We start from the raw sequence: 17182 nt of genomic DNA on the forward strand, positions 1-17182 counted from the left end.
GAGGCTTGAAACTTCGAGTGCACATACAGTGACTTTTCAGTGAAGTCGGAGACATGTGGTGTCCTGCTTATGACATGAAAAAAATTGTAAATTCATAGATGCAGAGATGGCGTAGATGTATTGTAGTTTTTTTTTTCTTGGTTTTACATTTTAAAATATTTAGATTTGATATTCCAGAATTGCCTGATTTCAAAATCCCTGCGTTTTATACTTAATGCTTAGATTTGAACAGATCCTGCTTATGTTGCATGTCAGTGAATGACGTTCAGTTTTCTAATTTACCACTAATTCACTGCTACGTACACAGGCAGTGTCAGACCACTAGAGGTCAGACTCTTGTTTTAATAGCAGCATAAAAACTGAACAAGGTGCTGAGAGAGAGAGAGAGAGAGAGAGAGAGAGAGAGAGAGAGAGCTCATTTTAACTTTAATATAAGAACGTAATACACAATAAGACTTATGAATAGAATAGAATAGAATAGAATGGAATACCTCAGCGGGACTCATTGGTTCATGGTGATTTCTGCGTTGGGCAGGACAGGAAGGAAGGCACCGGGAACGCGCAGGGCATGGAAACGCGCTCCCGCTGACTTTTTTGGGATCCGGTGTGGAGCTTAGTGTGTGTGTCAAACCAGACTCTAACACCGGAAGTGAGATAATGTCATCTTCATAATAAACAATAAAACCGAACAACAAGTTAAAAACCGACATTTCCTTCTGATTATAGCCTACTTGCTTTACTTGCACTGTGTACAACGGTCACAATAGTTGTTCCCCTAAAAGGATTTTTTAATACACTATTAATTGTTTTGTTTTGTTTTGCTAATATAGGCCTGGGATTCCCGTCATTGTGGCGGGGACTTGGCTCTATTAAGCAGTGTTCATCTGAAAATGCTAATGGCAATTCAGTACTCAGCAGTACAGGTTAGGTAAGACCGTAAGCCTATTCAATCAATCAATGAAATATAACATCAGTAAAGGATATTAATGAGAATTTGACAATAAGACTGTGGTGTAGAGACAAATGCTGTTTTGCAGAGAACCCTACAGAACAACAGAAGCTGAGCTGGATTGGTGATGGCAAAGGGAATGGAAACGTTTTGCAACACTGTGTTATTAATATTGGGATTTTGCTATATTGTATTTATATGATATGTTTGTATATTATAAATGTACAATAAAAATGAAATAAATAAAGTTGCTTTTGTTTCATCGTGCAGAGAAAGCGTTTCTTTTGAAAAAGTTATTTTTCTTCATTATTATTATTATTTTTTCTTTTTGTCAAATGACCGTTGCTGGTTAAATTCTGCTGCGAGGGTTTATTGTGAAAGTAACGGCCGGAAGTTTCCCACTTTGCCTGCCTCTAACTTAACGCTAGTGGTGTCGGGATTCTGTGTGGCAGCAGGGGAAATCGGGGAAATCTGGGATATCTGGGAAAGGGGAGTCGGTGAAAACGGGGACTAAACCGGCAGAAATCCCGACGAGGCCTCGACCTTCACATCGCGGGTGTTTCCACCGGACAGCCCTCCTCTGTCTCCTTGCTGGTGTCTGCGTTTTTTCTCCCAGAAACCTCCCTGGATCCTCACTGTAAGTAGCTCAATTCCCCTTCACCTAAACGCATCTCTATCCCACCACATTCACCCTGCTTTCTCCCCCCTCGCTGTCTCATCTTTGGAATTACACTCTTGGCAGATAAAAGACGACATTGGATCGTTATTGTGTGAGAAACGGAGAGCGCAGCCGCTAATTAACATCCACTGGTATAAAAGCCAATTAATCCCGTTAGTGGCTGCATGTGTATGAAGAGAAAGGATAAGGGGTGGGGGTGATAGAGAAAACGACTAGCTCCACAGAAAAGGGGCTTTGATTCACTTCAGCTTGTTAAACGCTCTTCTGTGGTGGCTGCATATGCAGAATCTTTGTTGATCCCTGACCGTAAGCGGCGTGATTCATTGTGCATGTGTCTGTTTTCGGCGCTGCATTAAACGCCGCAGGGCCTGCAGAGCACAGACTCCCGGCCTGGATGCGCAGGTTCGCCGGGGAGCAGCAGCCCGGCTGACAGCGCCTCTCCAGCCGGAATATTTGCGTTGAGTGCTGCAGCTCGGAGGCCAGGCGTGCGGAGCTGACACAAGCAAGGCGTGGCATTCATATAGCATTACACAGCCATGGGCGTGTTTCCCGCAGCTGCCACACAGCCCACTTTAAAATGACTACTTTATTCAACATCATTTATTGCAGTGATGTGACCCTGTAAATTTGACTTCAGTGTGTGATGCTCGTATTTTTTTAATTAGTCTCTTTAATAAGCAGGCAGGTCAGAGTTTTGCCCAAAGCCTCATTTAAAAGTCATTTAAAATTCAGCATCATCAGACATGCAGGCCTGCCATCTGTCTGTCTGACTGTCTTCCTGCTGGTCAGCCTGTCTCACCGTCTAGTCCTCCTGCAAGCTGTTTCACTGACTGATTGGAAGTTAAACTTGACTGACCGTCATGTCTCCCTGCTGGTACACCTGTCTCTGTCTCAAAATGTGTCTCTCCAACAGGGTTAATGTTAGAAATATTATGATTAGCTGCTATACTGAACATTAGGATTTCTAAGATTACTTTAGAAATGGTTATATTTACATAAGGGCCTTGAAATGGATACATTTAGGTGTAAAAGTGGACATGTTTATCTTAAAGCAAAGATTAAAGGTGTCAGTGATGCATGGGACCATTGTGAAGTTTGCACCCATAAACTGTGATTAGAGATTTTGCATTCAATGAGCCAACCCTAACCCTCAAAGTCATGGGTCAGCAAGGATTTTTATGCATTGATAATACCAGTGCAGCAGTGGAGGTGCTGCACTGGTGAGAGAGTGCAACACAAACCAAGAAGTCCTGATTGATGGGCCAATATATTTTGTTGCCAGACAACGTCAGACTGTGATTTGGCAAAAGTTGAGCCAGGATTGGCTTTTCTGTCTGAATCTCATTGAAATGAATGAGGAAGCTGTTTCTGATGCAGCGAGCCCGTCTGAATGTGGCATAACCCACTGGAGGGCTGGGTGTTGTTAAAAATCTAAATCTAATACTGATGCCAGTATGATATGGGATAGGCACCGCTATATCATATCATTCACAAAATATGATACTTTTATACTTTTTAATATGATAAAAAAAATAACTTTGTGATAATGGCAGTATTCTAGCTTGTTGAGGTAATAACATCATTACCTTACAGCAACAACAAGCATGGTTGGAAGTGAAAGTAACATTGCTGCTAGCTCCACAAACCACGGTGCTACTTAAGAAGTGCAAGAAGACTGACAAGAAGACAAGCAACTGTCAAAAACGTGTGAAAAGGAACCAATGATCAGGAATGATCTGACCAGTGAATAAGTAAGTAACCAGAGATTTGAGGGCAGCTTTCAGCATCTGACAGTTTTTCACATGCTGTGGTACAGACACATTACAAGACAGTGGTGAGAATTTGTATTGAAAGGCCCTTTTTACAGAGCAAAGTGAGATAGGCTTCGACCTCACTGCAGACTTTAATATGCAAAAATGGATACGGAAAATAGTTGGTTAAATACCAGGACTTGTGTATTTTTTCTACCAGTGCACTGATAGTAATAAAATAACCACATTGATGGCCCTCACACTGAACTGCGTGCCAATTTCAAGTGTGATATTTAAACAAAGCAAAAATTTTCAACTCAATGTTTCTTCAAATGTTTAAAATGTTGTTTGAACCAAATTTACCTCCAATTGCTCGTGATGGAACATTCTGTCTCAACCCTGAGTGTGTAACCAGGCCCATCAGAACTGAAGTGTAATCATTCGGACAGGCTCGAGACAGCCCACCTCTATAACACACTTGCGTGCAGCTAAGTGGAGCAGAATTCAGTATCTCCCGGTAGTGTTGAGGGTTAACTGGAGTATAAAAATCCCACTGCCCTACTTCAACTAAAGGCTGCTCTGACTGTATCCAACCAGCCAGTCAGCCTGAGCTTCACATCTGAGACCTGCAGGGTCCTGGTTTCCTGATTCAGTATCTTTCGGTGTTGGTTAGCACTCACCCCATGGTGTTTCTGCTCTGTACTTCCAAATGATGCATCAAATGCCAATCAGATAGTTCATATATAATATTATATGCAAGGTAGAAGACAAAGAAATAGAAGGAAAAAAAGGATAAAAGGGCAACCAACATAAAAAATGATAAAAGATATCGAAAATCGAAATACCACTTCCCTTACATTCACCCTGAATCCCCACAACATTCTATTCATGTATACATTTAAATTAATATCAATCAAAGGGCTTTGTCTCACTGTCCTCCCTCATACAGCCCTCCACTGAAAGCAGATTGCAAGATGATACAAGTTCAGTTATGTATACCATCATGGAAATGTAATTGCTAATGAATATAAAGCCGGGGTAAAAGTTAAATAGATGATCATTGTTAATTTCACAAGCATAATACAGCTGAAAAGGAGAGACACAAATTGTTGAAATAAATACATAAACAGAAAATAATGCTGATAATGAAAAAAACAATAGGATGTGCTCCCCTTGTTTGGTCCTTGACTCCTCCCAATATCTATGAATCCAATACGCTGATAGGGTACTGATTTTTTCTCTAACACCACTGGCAGCTCAGAACGAGTTTGAATCCTGTTTGAATGTGGGAAAACACTCAATAATCAAGTGTTATTAGTATGAATACTGACATTTTTGAGCAGAATGTTTTTGTCATTTTTCCAGTAGAACACTCTACAGTGTCTTGCTCAGGGACACTAGAATACATGTCTGTTGTGGGATTTGTACATCTGCATTTCCATTCAAAGAGCTGGCCTGCAAGCATAAGGAGACCATGTGGGCCTTGTGTGCTTCCTCTGGCACCTCTGCAGTCATCTTGTAAACATCAGACTCAATGCACTGTTTACATCTGTATCAGCTGCTCTGGTGCAGTTTGTCAGAATATCCTCACCAGTGGCTGCAAGAGGTCAACCCAGGTCACCATCTGATGTTTTCTTCTCCCTTTCTGTCTTTTCTGTGTCTCTCTTGCCATGTGTATGGAAAAGTCATCCCTCCTTTTCTCAGGAAATTCCTCTTCGTCCCAGGGGTAAGACAGACAGAGAGTGTGAAGGAGCAACAGAGGGACACTCCAGACCTCACTTTCTTATTTACTGCAGTTGCTTTTCATTTTGCATCCTTGCATTCAAGAAAGCTCAGATGTTTGAGATTAAATATTTGGCCCCTACATAGCTGTCAGTTTGATGCAAGAAACAACCATCACTGTTAGAAACCAAGTTTGAAATTAATACTTTTACATATTCCACACGTCCAGTGATGGAGTGGATTAAACAAACAAGTCTCGATATGTGAACTTACCACAAGCATCATTTCACATGTAAGTAAATAGCACTAACCTATAGTTCAGCATTTCAAGCTGTTGCATAGTGTATAGTGTGATGCAGCACTACTGTGTAGTAGTCTGTTGTGAGACTGTTGTTGTATTAGTGCTAAACCTGCAGAGACTCTCTCACATTGAACAGCATCAGGAGTGGAGCTGGAAACTGGAAATTGTGTGTGTGTGTGCGTGTGTGTGTGCGTGTGTGTGTGTGTGCGCGTGTGTGTGCGTGTCACGTGCATATAGAGTGTGTTCTTCATTCATGGTTTTGTCTGATGACTAGCTTGTCTGGTTGACAGGGACGTAGAGTGGTTATCTGTTTATTCAATGCAATATTGCGGGTTGCAAGACATTCTGGGCAGATACATGCATGGCTTCATGACTAACTAGCCTAATGTAGGATGGCGAGTAGGGCTACTTTCAACATGGAGGTTCAGCTAAAGGCTAGCCTAAATGCTACCTACACTTCAGTGATGATGTCTGTATTTGTGAATTTGACTGCATATTACCTTCCCCTTTCTCACAAGTCTGAGTCTTTCTTTGAGGTGCCACCAGCAGAGATTGCTGTGCAAATACACTCAGTTGCCAGTTCCCTAGGTGTGCTTGTTAAAGGTGGGGTGAGTCATTCTGGAGAAAGATTAGTGATATTGCCATCTCTCCTTCACAATGCAATTACATGATTACACGCGATTCACAATTCCTCTGGCTCACTCCATCTCCCCTCCTTTTCCCCTTGTCCTGTAATCAAACGCCACCTGTTCCTGATCGGGGCCACTTTCTTTAACTTTCTGGTTCTTTTAGTGGCTGTTTTTGTTGAATTGTACTTGAGTTATGTGTTATTATTGCATCGAGAGGTGTTTCTGATATATGTCCAACCAATTTATTCTGCATATTGATGGTAGCCTTCACTGCAGCAGTTGGGGCTTTAGGACCCTGTTCAACAAGCACTCTAATGGTGATGGTAATTAATTTCCCTGTACAGATTTATCCTGAACTGCAACCACTTGCTAGTGAAATTCTGGCTCCTGGATAGTTTAGGTGCTCAAGAGCTTTGTGTTGTTGAGCTTCTCTGGCTGAGAGTTTCAGAGCCATCAGTGTGGGTGGCACAGAAACAAAAGCACCTTGATGGTGCTCACAAGCCTGAACCAGCTGACCAGCCCAGGTAGATTAACGGCCATATTCAAATGTAATAAAATGCCCTAGTTTCATTGTTTGACATTAGATATTAGATTAAATCTTAAAGGGAAGCTTGTGTCGAAGCTGAACAAAATCCTCAGTGTTTTTTTCCCATAAAGTCAAAAGCCATTAGAGGACATCTGAGTACTATTATATGAAAATCAGATCAGCTAAAACATTGATCAGGACACCAGTGAAAGGTTTTTGGCTGTGTAGTAATGGAGCATAAAAATTAACGTATTATTAAAAAAATGCTTAAGTACAAAGCATGTGATAGTGGGAAAGCTATTGTATTATTGTTGGATGACATTTAAGGTCACACAGTATTATTTCAAACACACAACTTGTCTGCGCTTTCTGTTCAGACTGAACTGATACCAGTTTGTGTGTGTGTGTGTGTGTGTGTGTGTGTGTGTGTGTGTGTGTGTACACACAGTGGCCATGTATTACTCATGTAATAAGTCTGTTTACACAGTCACATTGTGGGGACTTGCCTTCCTTATGAGGAACAAACACAAGTCCTCTAAATGTAAATCATTAAGTTTTAGGATGAGACTTGGGTTAAGGTTTAGTTTATGGTTAGGGTGAGGGTTAAGGTTAGGCAAGTAAGCGTTCTGGTTCTGGTTAGTGTCAAGGAAATGAATGTAAATGTATGTGATGTCTCAAAAAACAGTGGAAACATGACTTCATGTGCATGTGTGTGTTGCAAATTTTGGCATTAAGAGTTGTGCCTGAGTCTTGTGTCCCCTTCTATCTCTTATTAATGTTGAGCTGTGTGTGCATGTGTGTTTGTGTGTTCTGATAACAATAAATGGTTTTTCTGCTGTTTGTTGTTAAAACAGGCAATTGGCAGCAGAATGCAATGACTCATCTTGTGTGTGTGTGTGTGTGTGTGTGTGTGTGTGTGTGTGTGTGTGTGGGAGTCAGACACATACATAGCGACAAACACACTATTAATGGAGTATCCAGATGAGGTAACAGCACTCAAGTTTCCTCTGTCTCCTCTTAGTTAACTGCTCTGTAAGCCCATGGACAAACAGCAGGACAGTAAGAGGCCCTGATGGTGTGTTCAGGATATGGTTTCTAAAAATGTTTGTACATTTTCAAGAAACTGACTACATGATTTCACTGGTTCTGTAAAACTATTTCTGTGTATGTGTAGCGGGGAAACCCTTACAAACCCCTCAGGGTTCAGAGGTCAGGGATACCATTTAGAAAGCTGGTGTTGGTCTGAAGGACATTCCTGCAATAGTTCCAGTGATGTTGTCAAAGAAGAAGGAAATCTGGGAAAACAAACCAAAAGTTGTGTTTGCTGGTGGGTGCAGTCGCCACTAGACAAATTCAGTCAGCCGTTAATACAAGTAGCAAAAACACAGGATCTAAGCAAATCGATCCAAAGATTAAAAAGAGTTTAGGTACAGTCACTCAGACAGCGCATTCACTCTCTTACTTTGAGAAATGTAAGCTTGTTTTTTCTTTTTTTAATTTAACAAAAGTAGACTTCTTGCATTAAATGTTGTAGCTGCTGTACAAGAAGTTTGCCCCCAAAATTTTTTGATTTAAATCAGGAGGATGGAGGATCTGATCGAAGAGTGCGTAAACAAGATTACAAATCTAACCCAATATTCAAAGCTGGTTACTTTGATATTTGACTATGTTTGATGCTCAACGTACACATTTCACTTGGTACCAAAAATTGATTGAGATTTGATTCCCAGCGTTTCAGCATTCACATGAGAAGGGTGTCCTGAGTCATGTCATTTATCTTCAGGTACGGAGTCCAGCTGGTTCAGGCAATACAATGTCGAAAAGATGTATTTGACAGCTGATAATTCTGCAGTGAGAAATATAGCTTCTAAATATAACAACATCACAGCTTTACATTGATTTTTGTACTTTCCTTTAGTGTTTTAGCTGATCTGTTGTGGCAGGAAGCTTTGGACAGGATTTTGTCCAGATTCCCTTCATCTCCAGCTTGAAGAAAACACTGAAGGTCAAATACAGTTTTCAACCAACATCAGCACTGTCTGTCTCTCTTTAATTCCAGACAGATGTCGAGTCATTCTGGCTGCTGTTGCTGTGGTACTGCACAGCCCTCTTTCTTGGAAAATTTAATCTCATTTCTTCTTCTGTTTTTTTTCTATTCTTTTATTTTTCCCTTTCGTGTTTTTCCTCAGCAACATTACTCTCGCCAAGGCACTTTTTTGCTCTTTCCCTCTCTCGCTTTGTCTTTCTGTGTCTATGTACCTCGGCCCTCATGGAGATCTAGGGGCCGGCTGTGCAGCTGGAAATCAGGACTATCATTTTGACTGCGTGGAATGGAGGCTCACTCTGTTCCCCTTGTTTTTAAAGTGTACTCTTTCCAATAACATTCTGCCTGCGAAGTGAAGGAAGATTTTGTGCTGAAGATTCAAATTTAAGAAAACTTTATTGGCTGTCAGAAGGCAATTGAAATTGGTATTTGACGTGGCTCACAAAGAAGAACACAGAATGCGCACAGAGTAAAAACATACACATGGTAGTTAAAAAATAGCAGGTCAAGGTCGTAATAGCACAATGTGAAAATAATCCAGTAAAGGTTTTTTAGTAAAGGAACATTAGTATTATTAAGAAGTGTAACAGCTAAAAGTATTCATGAAAGCAGAATTGCTACATGTTGTTATTATTACACGTTAAAGAATTTTAGTGCTGTAACTGGTTGAGGTGGAGCTAATTTATATACTGTTGGAAAGTTTATATCAGTTGCTATTGGCTTATTAGCTTATTATTAGATATACTGATATTGGGATATACATCTGCCAATAAGTAATAAGAAAGTGCAGCATAGAAATGACAATGTCTTAACAGTAATTTAGAAGTGTCACTGTTATATAGTTATTCCTCCAGTTGTAATTGTCTTACTCATTACCTTGTATCGTTGTTACAAAAATTTACAAGAAATCGAATGAATTCCAGTTTTAAGAACGTTGTATTTTGTATGTTTATTTATATACATACACAATATACACGTTGCTCAAAAAAATAAAGGGAACACTAAAATAACACACCCTAGATCTGAATGATTGAAATATTCTTATTAAATACTTTGTTCTTTACATAGTAAGTCTCTTGTGCCTTAATATTGCTTCTCCTGTCTGTCCAGCGTTGTTCTTTGCTGGGGACATGTCATTCTCCAGCCACACATCAAGTGTTTGTCCAAACAAATTAAAAGTAATGTCCAGAAAATGCTCCATATTTTCCCACTCAAATCAGCTGGCGATTTGTTAATGAGCTTGGTACATTAACGGATTGCTCTTTTAGTCAATGACTGTTAGGAATTCCTGAGCAGGCGGTCGTCTATCTAGAAATAAACACAGCTGACTTTTGGTGATTGACCAATCAGAATTAAATATTTAAGAGTGCCGTGTTGTAATTACATCTATTTATTTCATGGTTTGCTTCTGTTGTGTTTTTATTAAAAAACAAGTATGATCAATATAAAATTATCAAATGTTTTAACTCTCAACCATGTCAGCGTCTGTCTTAAAAAACTGAATCTGTGTGGTTCTTAAAAAGACATATCAATACAAATTCTGTCAAAAAGGCAGCAAAAAGAAGCGCCAAACACGTACATGTCCATCAATCCACTGGTAGCATAATTACAGATGGAAAGGACAAAGTTAGCCATTTGTTAGCTTGTTAGCTCTACATTCACACAAAGCAGTAAAACAACCCACAGAAGCAGCGCTAGTTAAAGCCTGAGCTCTGCCATGTGACCTTTAATGTGTGTGCTATTGATGTTTGAAGGAGATGGTGTTTTTATAAAGTGTGCGTGTGTGTGTGGCAGTCTGTGTATATGTGTGAGAGGGCGAAACATAGTGAGAGTGTGTTTGGGGTTTGTCGGATGGTTGGTCAGCCTGGTTTGAAGTAACTGTTGACACAGTAAGTTGTACGTGTGTGTATGTGTGGGTGTGCGTTGGCTTGAAGAAGCTGTTGATACTGTAAGCCTGTCTGTTTTCCATTGCTCATACTAAGAGAGGAGAGAAAAGTACAGGCACTGAACCTGTGTGTGTGTGTGTGGTTGGATATGTGTGTTAATGTTATGGCTTGGAGAACGCCTGGAACAGCTACTGTTTTTCTGTGCTGGGTCTTTTATTCGCGAAAACACACTCGCACGTGAACCGGGTCCAGACCAAACCACAGCTACCTCCTATATCCAGACAGCTCTCCAGTAGACATGGAAAGTATGCGAGCCCTCTTTCTGTCTGCCGACTTTTTTCTCTGAGTGAATCAGAACAGTGTGGATGTGGATTTGTATTGTGAGGCTCTCTCTGCTGTCTGAGTGGAGACAAAGCATGGCCAGGCTGCAAGACGGGATCAGCTGTGACAGAGGTCATGGTTCAGACCACTCGTGGCAGCATCTGCACTGTAGACCACTGAGATACTGAAAAAAAATGTACATAATCTACTGTTATTTGGGAGAAATTGCACAAGAGTCAAGTATGGTTAGTTTGTGATTGACTGGTTTGGAAAAATGTAGGGATGGAAAGTCAATATGCTCACCTACTTCAGCAATTACTGTGTAGGTGTTTTTCAGTGAGGAACAATCTGCCCAAGACGCCGTCAACTTTGTTAAAAAACAGATGTACTGCATTCATGGCATTTTTTCTTCTAACTGAGAAAACAGTTAGACTGAAGAAAATCTGTAATCTTACGTTATGGAAGCTGTGATGTACTTTCTCCAGCTTGCCCATCAGTAGATATATTGACACTTCTGGTCAGCATTATCCATGTTATACAGTAAACTCACACTGCAAGCAAACAGACTGATAGTGTTGGTGTGTGAGAGGCGTTAGCAAAGTTTCTTAGGTGCAAATGTCGACACTTTAATTCTTTATGGCAGTGAGGTGAAGCTGGGCCCGGGACAGTCTTAGCTCAGGACCTGTTAGAACTGGAGTTGGTCTGATGGTTTTTAGCTGAGTCAGACTCAGTCGCTCATTCTCTGCTCTGTCATTATATGATTAGCTCTGTACAGGTGTGTGTCATTTCTATCTATGGCTATATGTGTCTGAGCAGGTTTTTCATCAGTGAAGTTTTCTTACTCATCTATTCCTCCCTGACTTGCACTGCTAACAAAGCTCAGAGGAGATCACTTACTGAACATTGCAGCGTGTGTCCTTCTGCATGGCTTCCAAAAGGAACAAAAAGTCAACATAGTGAATACAACATTCCCACACAAATTCAGACATGTTCTTGAAAAATACACAAATACTCAGACAGAGCACACTTTCTGTCATTATTTGTTCACTCTCTTCCTTTTTCTGTGTCACGTTGAAAAGGTTGTTAATGGTTCCTACTGCCGATGTTGTTTCTGGCAGGAACCAGTTCAAGTGAGGACAGACAGAAGTGGAAAGTTTGACTTTTTCATACTGTGAGGCCTTTAGTTTGGGTGTCACTGTGTGTATGTTGAAGGGAAATTCTGCTCTTTAACCACTGTCATGTAATGGGAGCTAAAATTGGTCTGTTGTGGAGGTTTTTTGGTGGTGGTTATTTAATGTCGGCAGTGTACTGGGTGTTCGAAACAAAGTGTGGATACTTGATGCAGATTGATAAAACAAAGTATGGATAATGATTCTGACCATACTATACTGATCATTTTGAACTAACATAATCAAGAAAAACCGTATCTCATTTGGTCTCCATTATGGCCAGTGGGCAGACATGAGTGGCATCAATCTTCTCGTGTTGGCAAGAAAGTGAAAAGCCAAAAATGTTGAACTATTCTTTTAACATCACCATCAAGATTAAATTAAAGACTAAGAGCATAAATTGTAGTGGAAAATATTCAGTTTAGGGAAAAGAGGGAGGTTTTCCAATTGACTTTACTCTTGAGAATTTCTTCAGAACATAGTGAAACACTGAAATCTCACCTTCAGCTGTGGGTGTAGCATCTTGGTTAAAATGTTAGCTAACTAGCTAACTAAGGGTCAGTCAGCCAAGTGCCTGTATGTTAAGCTTCAGCCAGTTGAACCGTTAGTTATCATACAGTACATTTGACAGTAGTAGTTGCTAGATTTAGTCAGAAGTAGAGCAGTAGACTTTATAATACCTGCTGTCTTTTCATTGGTCTTCAACCCTTTATTGTTTTGCTCTTCGTGTTTTTAGTGGTGATTTTGATTGTGTTGGTCACATTGTCACTGAACAGAATGCCACAACAAGTCTTCAGTAACCAGCTCCATGTCTTTCTGTAAGTCTGGAAAAGAGTGGATTCTTCAGAATTAAAAAAATCAGTATAAAGTTAATTTTGAGTTTTCTGAATCAGTTTCAAAATTTATGGGGACTGGGGCTTAATTGACTGATTCAGATATATATACAGGGTCCTTCTTTGCCTTTTGTTCTCATGTGTGCAGTGTGTACTGAATACAGACACAGATGCAGTCAACCTTACTGTCACTTTCTCCTTCCTGCTCTTCTTCCCCTTCCTCGTTTTAGCAATAGTTTAACCCAGTAGCTCAGTGACCTTGTATCGAATGTATGAAACCACGTTCAGTGTGTGTGTGTGTGTGTGTGTGTGTGTGTGTGTGTGTGTGTGTGTGTCAGAGCAGCAAAGCAGAGTGCTGTGATTCTTCCTGACAGTTCTGCAGTGCGACCGAATCCACTGCAGCAGTACTAGACCTATGTATGTGCATTTGTGTGGGTGTGTGTGCTCTTGTGTGTTCTTCCATTCATGCTAGTCGTGTCTGAATGGTGGTTATGAGGAAACCTCTTAATGCAAGTTGGTCATTCTGAAACCAGACACTGTGTTGTCACTGCAAGACTCAACAAAGTTTTTTCAGCAGCCATCCATCAGATTTCAGGGTGAGATGCACATCCAGGTGGTATAGTGTGCTTCCAACTGTGTCGCCGTTGTCACAGGAGGGGGTAACCACACTCATCCTTGATATTATGGCATTGTTGAGGACAATGGAGTGAGGTGTGAAGTTCCCTGTCCTTACCCAGGTTGTGCAAATGTTAAGGTTACATATGTTATCGACTATTATTGTTGTTATTATATCAATTCATCATTTAGTCAGGAAAAAAAATGTGATCAACGTCCCAGTCAATTATTCAGATATTCAAATGCTTGTTTTGTCCGATCAACAGTACAAAACACAAAGTTATGCAGTTTGCTATCATAGAAGATAAAGAAAACCAGCACATGTTCACATTTTTTGAAGCAGGAACCAGTGAACCATTCAGCAGTTTTCCTTAAAAAAAGTAACTTAAATGATTCTTGATTATTAAAATTGTTGCCAATCAATTTTCAGCAATCGACTAATAGTTAATTTAAACACAAGATGCTTGTGCTTATAATACATTATTTAAGCGATCCCTGTGGGGTATTTTAGTATATTTATTTTAAACATTTCCGGCTTCCTTGTCAGCAGATGGAGAGAAGAAAATTTTGCACATAGACTGACAACTGAGGAAATATTGAGCACAAATTTGGTTTGTCAGCAAAAGTTCCAGGGACTTGCTATGCCAGATTGGATATAGAGGAAATGCCACAGCACGTTAAACTAGTTGCTTGCAACGTGATGCCTACTTATTTCCTGAAAAGCTGATGTTTGGAGATGTTTTTACGCCCAGCAGTTACAAAATCGTTCTTGTGAAACTGCAGTGTCATCTAAGTCCAGCTCAGTTAGTAGCAGGTCTTATTTTTCATCCTTTTTTAAAATGAAGCTAGATTTTTAAAATTTTGATTTAGAGCATTGTCTCTGAACTTCACTCTGCACTACCAGCAGACCAGTACCAGTTCTATTTTGTGCTATTATTCCTGCCCTCTAGTGCTTTCACCTTGTGCACCATTAGAATAAAAAAAGAAAAAAAAAGCAGGCTGCAGATTTAACCCGAGGGTGTGTTTCTGTCAGTGCAGTCAGTAGCTCTGTGTTTGGTGGGTTGTATGTGTGTTAGCTGGTTACTAGGCAGACCAGTGTATAATTACTTCTTACAGCTCAGCAGCAAGGCACTGACTCTGACAGGGTTGAGGGTTTGATTCCCTCTTGACCTGTTTAATACTGGCACTGAAGAAGAGTTCCTTTTATATAACTTGTTTCAGTAACAACATCTGATGTTTTGAATGCTGTTAACCGTGATTGACTGTTCCGGCATCGGATATACATTGTGGAGTAAAATGGAACTATATTTAAAATGTCAACCTGTCTCTGTATGACTACAGCCTTCAGCTGCTGTAGACTAAACTGTCTGCTGTCAGGAGACAAGCTGTTCTAAATTGGTGTGTTGGGAGGTTGTGTACCACCCCTCTATGCCTTAAGCTTCTCAGTTGCAAATATCTCTCTCTTGCTCGCACACACACACACACATAGCACTCAGAGTCATGTTTCCATAATGTTTGGGGCAATTCCATAGACTTTCATTCATTTTCTGGAGATTTACCCTAACCCTAACCATAACCACTACTTTCCTAACTCTAACCCCACCTTAACCCTAACCTAAAGTAAACCATAAGCAAACCTTAACCCAAGTCTTCACTCTAAAGTTCTTCACCCCGTAATGTAAATTTCATGATTTACATTACAGGGACTTGTGTTTTGTAGCACATAGCACAGCCACAATCCTAATCTGAACCTAATTCTGTATCTTAACTTTAAAACCAAATCTTAACCTTCAAGTAGTGCTAAAACGAATGAGTTACATTCAAAATGTTCTCACAATGCAAAAATTCTGAGGGCGATGGTCTGCAGAAAGCAATCCAAGCCCACGAACACACACACATATCATCCAGGCTCAAATGAACTCACATGTGGTGTTCAGTGAACAGTCCCAGTTTGAGCATCAGACTGCAAGGTGACTAGTTTAAACTTGCACTCACCATTACAGCTTCAGTATTTTTAAAAATACATTTATATGTATTTTAAACATTATGTTTAAAAACACATTTACTGTTGAGTACAGACTTTGTACGTTTTCATTTTTGTTTTGAATAATAGTATGTGATGAAGTGTGTAAATGAACATTAGATCTGAAGTGCAATGGCCAACACAACACTCTCTACTGTTTTTAACCCAAAACCTCTCTGGACTTTACCTGGATCTATAACACTAAGTACAGTATCGACAAAGTCAACCTCTAACTGACACGTTGCGGTCACATGATAAGATGCTGCATAGTAGTACTGAACTATCACAATAAAATGAGACCTCCTGCCATCAGGATTATTTGTCTTGATGCTTTGAAGAATCAAAATGATTAAGCAATGTATTAGAAATGTTGTAACAATGTCTTTATTGTATTAATTAAATGTTTCCAAGTTTGCCAATTATTCTGATAATTTATTGTGGAAACTGTAATCATGACATTATACACACTGTTAACTGTGCAGCCCTCTTAAATCAGATTTCCAAGTCTCATTATGAGTGAAATAATGGAGAGGTAAAGCTATTGTTTTCAGTCCGAGATTTTAAAGCCTCTGTTTTGGCAGGCCATGTTGTTTCATAATACCCTTTAATGCGGCCTGTTGGGCAACAGATGAGTCATAAATCTGCTGGGAAGGAGAACCAGAGCTCCAGCATCACAAAGCCTCAGCAAACATATTACAAACATATTTTTATTTACGAGAAGAAGATGACCTCAGAAGTAAAAAGATATTAAGCAGAATAAGAAAACCAACTCAAGATGCTTAATTCTGTAAGTTGAAGGTGACTTAGTAGGATGATAGAAAGGATATTGATAAAAATAGGTTTCAAAACTGTAATATTTCCCAGGACAAACTGAATATATGTACCCTGAAAGGCTGTCTCAGAAGTGAAGAGATTCGAGCTGCAGCAATTAGCTGATTAATTGATTGGTCGATTGACAATAAAAGAATTGCCAGAATTTCTAAGATGTAATAGTTTACAAAGTTTTTTTAGACAAAAATTCCAAATGTCCTCTGGTTCCAGTATGGAGTTAATTTCCTGCAAAAAGACATGTTTTCAAATGCCCTCCTCATTTGTACAACATGATTTAGAGCATATCAGTCATGTCTTTATTTTGTCACTGCTTGACTTCTGCAATGCCCTTTTCACTTACTTTCGTCAAGCTGACACATGTTCAACTTGTACGAAGTGCAGCAGCTCGGCTCTTAACAAGGACTGGCCCAGGATCTCTCTCGCTCCTGTTATAGCCTCACTGCACTGTCTGCCACTGAAGTTCAGGATTGATTTTAAGATTCTTTTAATCACTTATAAAGGCACTACATGGCTTAGCTCCTAAATCCTACATTACTGATCGGCTCTGCTTTCAGTGATGGCTGGTAAAAAGTCAAGCAAGTCAAATATGAGCCATTTCTGAGCCACTATTAGAGATTAAAGCATGGGTTGGCATGTAACCACTAATGAAAAAATGTATCGTTACTGGAAAGGGGGTTTGAAATTTTGAAATTGTGAAGGGGGCAAAGTCAACCTGAAATGGGGTCTTGAGTTGCCATTCTCAGTAGAATAGATTTTTCAAGTGAATGCTAGTGCACCTCACTTTTTCTTTTTGGCGTTCTTAAATACCAACAGAGAGGTCAAAATATGTAGCTGATAACCCACTGGATGACAGAACACAATGAACGACTCCAGAGTAATTTAAATTATATTAAATATTTGCAG

At 39.9% G+C, this 17182-nt stretch overlaps 1 protein-coding gene across 3 annotated transcripts in view; it reads left to right on the forward strand.

Moving 5' to 3' along the window:
- Positions 1–1404: 1404 nt before the first annotated feature.
- raph1a (Ras association (RalGDS/AF-6) and pleckstrin homology domains 1a) overlaps positions 1405–17182 on the forward strand; it is a 69349-nt gene continuing 53571 nt past the window's right edge. For all 3 annotated transcript variants that reach the window (XM_041951149.1, XM_041951151.1, XM_041951150.1), the window contains exon 1: positions 1405–1586. The gene's annotated coding sequence lies outside the window, so the exon portion shown is untranslated. The remainder of the gene's footprint in view (positions 1587–17182) is intronic.

The sequence above is a fragment of the Chelmon rostratus genome, chromosome 13 (assembly GCF_017976325.1).
Source record: "Chelmon rostratus isolate fCheRos1 chromosome 13, fCheRos1.pri, whole genome shotgun sequence".
Lineage (NCBI taxonomy): Eukaryota > Metazoa > Chordata > Actinopteri > Chaetodontiformes > Chaetodontidae > Chelmon > Chelmon rostratus.